General features: G+C 47.9%; 1 pseudogene; it reads right to left on the bottom strand.

Annotated features, from left to right (window-relative positions):
- Window positions 1-1,997: 1,997 nt before the first annotated feature.
- On the bottom strand, window positions 1,998-2,205 carry LOC142257316 (U2 spliceosomal RNA; annotated as a pseudogene).
- Window positions 2,206-4,943: the final 2,738 nt, after the last annotated feature.

Raw genomic sequence — 4,943 nt, 5'->3', positions numbered from 1 at the left:
TTCAGGGGTCCCCTTGGACGTGGGCCCCCTGAAAGAGACAGAACCCGCTCGGGCAACTTGGTGCTGGACTGGGGTCAAGGGGTGCTGCCCGCTTCTTAGGGGCAGCATCAGGGCCAGGTTGTTTGGGTGGGAGAAGAGCGGAAGCTGTACCGTTGTAAAATGTTTATGATGCTTTTACATGTTTTACCGTTTTATTCTTTTTCAGTTGTGAAAATAAAACCGGTGATGGACGGGCAGCCCGCGGACGGTCTGCATTTTACTATAGGGGAATGTGGCGCCCTGGACAAGCCAGGTCGTCACAGGTACTACACCAACACACTCTACACTCCGGCTAGGCACACCGAAGCTAAACACAAATCCTAGTTGCCTTCCTCCAGGGGCTGATGTCCACACCAGGGGGTGGGCCAGGCGGTTGATCCCACCCACCGAGGAGTTCACAGTCCTGGAGGCGGGAAAAGGAGTCAGATTAGAGATCAGTTTTGGAGTTAGAGAAGTGAAGAGGAGAGGAGACTGACCGTGTCCGGGTGTGTGGCCCGGGCACTCAGCAAGGTTGGCAGACGGTGGTGACCTTCTGCAGGAGAGGCTGATTGGAGTGAACCGTACAGACCGGGGATGGGCGGTGGCCCGCCGGTACCAGATCGGGGAGTGAAGAGAAGCCAGCACCATCCGGCAGGGCCTACGGACCCCGACCAGGCTAGGAGTCGCCGTAAAACCGGTCAAATCCGTTAGCGACAGGAACCTCCAGGGTTTCCCAGCAGTCAAGACCCGATTGAAGGCAACAGCTCACACCGTAGAGGGAAGCACAGTCACCGCCAAGGCTACAGTTCCCAGGGCCAGAGCCTGCGGGCAAAAGGGGCTCCCTCAGCATCCATCCAAGCTGGGGAGCGGGTTACCGGTGGGAAGCCCGCTAGATTTTGGGGGAATAAAAGGGGTCCAACACCACATCCCCACAGGTGCACACCCACCCATCAAAGAGAGCTATAAGCCAATACCACCTTCACATTGCCAGTGTACCAAGGACATGTTGAGCAACATGAAGGCGGCTGGGGTTATCCGTGACAGTTGTAGCCTTTGGGCAGCTCTGTTGATCCTGTTAAAAAAGAAGGACGGCACCACTCCCCGTATTGAGGAATCGCTAGCTGCATTGAGAACTGCAAATTATTTTTCTACCCTTGATCTCACTAGTCACTATTGGCAAGTGTCCGTTGCTGAGGCAGACCGGGAGAAGACCGCCTTCGCCACCCCTATGGGTCTCTGCGAGTTCAAAAGCATGCCCTTCGAGCTGTGCAATGCGCCAGGAACCTTCCAGAGGCTGATGGAATGCTGCTTGGGACAAGATTTTAGGGTGTATAAAAAGGGAGATTAGATCCCGTGATCCCAACGTATTGTTACACCTCTATAAATCACTTGTAAGGCTACATCTGGAATATGGGAACCAGTTTTGGGCTCCACATTTTAAAAAGGACATTCAGAAGTTAGAGTCAGTTCAAAGGTGGGCAACTAGACTACTACAAGGAATGGAAGGCCTCCCATATGATGACAAGTTGAAAAAGTTATTAAGTGATTATTGGCTGCAATGGGGCTTTCTGGCTGGTGCCAGCCTCTCTTCTTAGCACACAGGAACCACAATCCCTACACCATGCTTCAATGGATTCTCTCATCCCAGCCCAGTAAAACTACATATTTTACACAGTCATAAGCAGCCAAAAGGGATCTATTCTATTCAATTGCAAATGATCTAGATAAGACTGAGAATAAGATACTGCACGGGACATAGCAGAGTTGGTCAAGTTGAGTGGAGATGAGTTTGCTATTTGGCACAGCTTTTTGCATCAATAAAGCAAGTAAAAGGTGTGAAAGATAAAAAAAAGGGTGAAAGTGTGAAAAGTGAATTGGCCAAATTGAGGTGCATATAAAGTTTTTGCTTTCTTTCAATTCACTAATGGGGCTCATTTGAATCAGGTGAATTGAGCTCTGCTTTTGGAAACTGGGTTAAGAAGGGGTGCACCGGTCCTGGAGGTACTGCAATACCAGGTCAATGCGTGCAGTGGACAGAGCAAGATTTTTTCCATCTCCTTGTTCTAAAAATCCATTTAATATATGGTCCCCAGAGAGGGGACGTATCAGATATTAAACTGATAAGAACAGATTTAAATTTTTTTTTTTTTCTGTTTATCAGTAGGACTTCAAAATAACAAAGGTGATCGCCTCCCGTTGCCTGGGAACCGTCCAGGCACAAGAGGGCTATGTGTCACCAGAAGGCGCACACACTTCCTCAAGGCCGGCAGACGTGCAATCCCAGGCACCTTCCAGTACCGACCAAGGTAGCGTCCTCCGAAACTACACTTGATCTTAGCCAAAAGGCCGAGAAGCTATAACCCGAATTGGTTACGGCCTTGAGTGGCACCCTGGCCTATACCGGACACATCTTAGGGAGAGGGAGACAAACCCACGCCTACAGAAGACATTTTGTCACCCAAGCCAACCCTTGAAAAGGCTGTTTTGCAGAGCAAAAACAAGAAGAATGGTGCTTTTTGCAGCCGCCGCCCACTGCAATGAATCTGAATAACTCCTCCTTTTGGACACAAGCACCTCCCCTCCACCTTGCAGTCTTTCCAATTCATGATACAAAAAGACGGACGGACAGGACAGGACAGGACAGGCTGCCTGACTTTCCGTCACTGCCACCCTTTGCCATCCTTGCCCGTAGAAAGCCCTTTCATCATCCCCAAACCCTAATCTTTTCCCTTCCCTTCCCAGATGCGTCTCACTCCCTTTTATTAGGAAGTGAGCGCAGCCTTTTCTCCGTTCTGCACATGCGCGACGTTAAACACAAATGCGCAGGCGTGCGTTCCATTACCCTCACTGCATTCCACTCCCATACAGGAAGTGGGCGCAGCTATTACTACGGTCGCACATAAAAGAACCCACGGCCACCACTGCACATAGCTGACTCCACCACAGGACACCCACTTCTACACCAACGCAGGTAAGACAGGATCGGCACCTCTATGCTCCCGTTACAATCAGGCTCAGTCACCATGTGATAACGCTCTCAACTCTTTAGTTGCAGGCTCCCCTTGCTTCACCTCCACTGGCTGTGCTGCCATTTCCTCTCCCACCTGGAAGGTATACTTTATTCCACTATTTTCCTGTTTCTCTATTCCCCCTTTTCCCATAACCTACTTTTATCTGCATTTGTGGGGTATCTATATGCTATTTACATCATAGTTTTATTCATTAATATGGAAGGGAAGAGTGCCCATGAGAGTGTTGAACTGCGGAGAGCAAGAGATTAAGCTGCTCCGATTTGCCACCATTGATAAGCTGTTCTCAGTAGATACACATGCTATCCAAACAGCAGCATCCACCATTGCTTCAGCCCACCCATTCAGTGACAGCTCACCAAGTCAGCCAGAGGAGTGGTGTAAGGAATTACACGTAGGCACTGACTCCACACCTTCACATCACAAGAAGGGGGTCTACAGGCTAGTGCAAGAATACGAGCAAGTCTTCAGCAAACATCCGCTAGACTTTTGAAGAATAAAAGGGGTCAAACACTACATCCCCACAAGTGCACACCCACCCATCAAAGAGAGATATAAGCCAAAACTACCTGCACATTACCAGTGTACCAAGGACATGTTGAGCAACATGAAGGAGGCTGGGGTTATCCGTGACAGTTGTAGCCTCTGGGCAGCTCCGTTGGTCCTGTTAAAGAAGAAGGACAGCACCACTCCCCTGTATTGAGGAATAGCTAGCTGCATTGAGAACTGCAAATTATTTTTCTACCCTTGATCTCACTAGTCGCTATTGGCAAGTGTCCGTTGCTGAGGCAGACCGGGAGAAGACCGCCTTTGCCACCCCGATGGGTCTCTGCGAGTTCAAAAGCATGCCCTTCGAGCTGTGCAATTTGCCAGGAACCTTCCAGAGGCTGATGGAATGCTGCTTGGGACACCGAAACTTTGAAACGGTACTGCTATACCTTTATGATGTTATTGTTTATTCTAAAGCAAACAAGATTTTAGGGTGTATAAAAAGGGAGATTAGATCCGGTGATCCCAACGTATTGTTACCCCTCTATAAATCACTTGTAAGGCCACATCTGGAATATGGGGTAAAGTCCTGAGCAGGTTGATAACCATTGGTTTGAGCATGGTAGGGTGTAGTGCGCATCTTCCTGCATCGGTAAAAGCTGCAGAAGTCCTTGAAGATTTCCGCTTCAAAGGCTGTGCCTTGATCTGTGAGGACTCTCTCTGAGTAGCCATGAGGTCTGCATAAGTGTGCTTGGAAGACCTTTGCTGCAGTATGGGCCATTAGATCTTTGACTTGTACCACAACCATAAATCTCGAGTAGTTGTCTACCATCGTAAGTGCATACGTGAGCTCGCCTCGATATTCTGCAACAAAACTCCCTTTTTCGATTTCAGTTTCAGCAAACACTCCTCTTCCTGTAGAAAATATTTATCATTACCTAAGACAGTCATTCTAATGCATGACAATATTAAGGCAATTTAGTTAAAACTTGTTTTAACTCACCTTTAAGGGGATTGATGTATTTCATGGTCAATCCAGGTTTGTCAGTGATGGCACTGACATAATGTATGGCGTCTTTTTCGGGCGTTATCCTTTGCCTTTTCATTGTGAAAATCCAGTTGCCTATATCAAAGCAAATTCTACTACTTGTAAAGTATGCAGAAAATGAAATGTAGAACATATAACATCAACTGCTTAGGAACGCATCATAGGTTAGTACTTAAAAGGATATTGTCATGTTCTAGTCATAATGCAAGCTGGACATTTTTCATGTTACCCTGTAATCGCCGGCCTGTTCTAATGCTCACAAGCCAAGATATAGGCTCAGCTGCTAAGGCTTCCCTCTGCCTTCTGAATGAAACTTGAATATGTCTGGGTCACTGTGTATATAGCAGGTGCTCAGAAAA

The sequence above is a fragment of the Anomaloglossus baeobatrachus genome, chromosome 11 (assembly GCF_048569485.1).
Source record: "Anomaloglossus baeobatrachus isolate aAnoBae1 chromosome 11, aAnoBae1.hap1, whole genome shotgun sequence".
Taxonomy (NCBI): domain Eukaryota; kingdom Metazoa; phylum Chordata; class Amphibia; order Anura; family Aromobatidae; genus Anomaloglossus; species Anomaloglossus baeobatrachus.
This window is presented reverse-complemented; position numbering and strand designations above follow the sequence as displayed.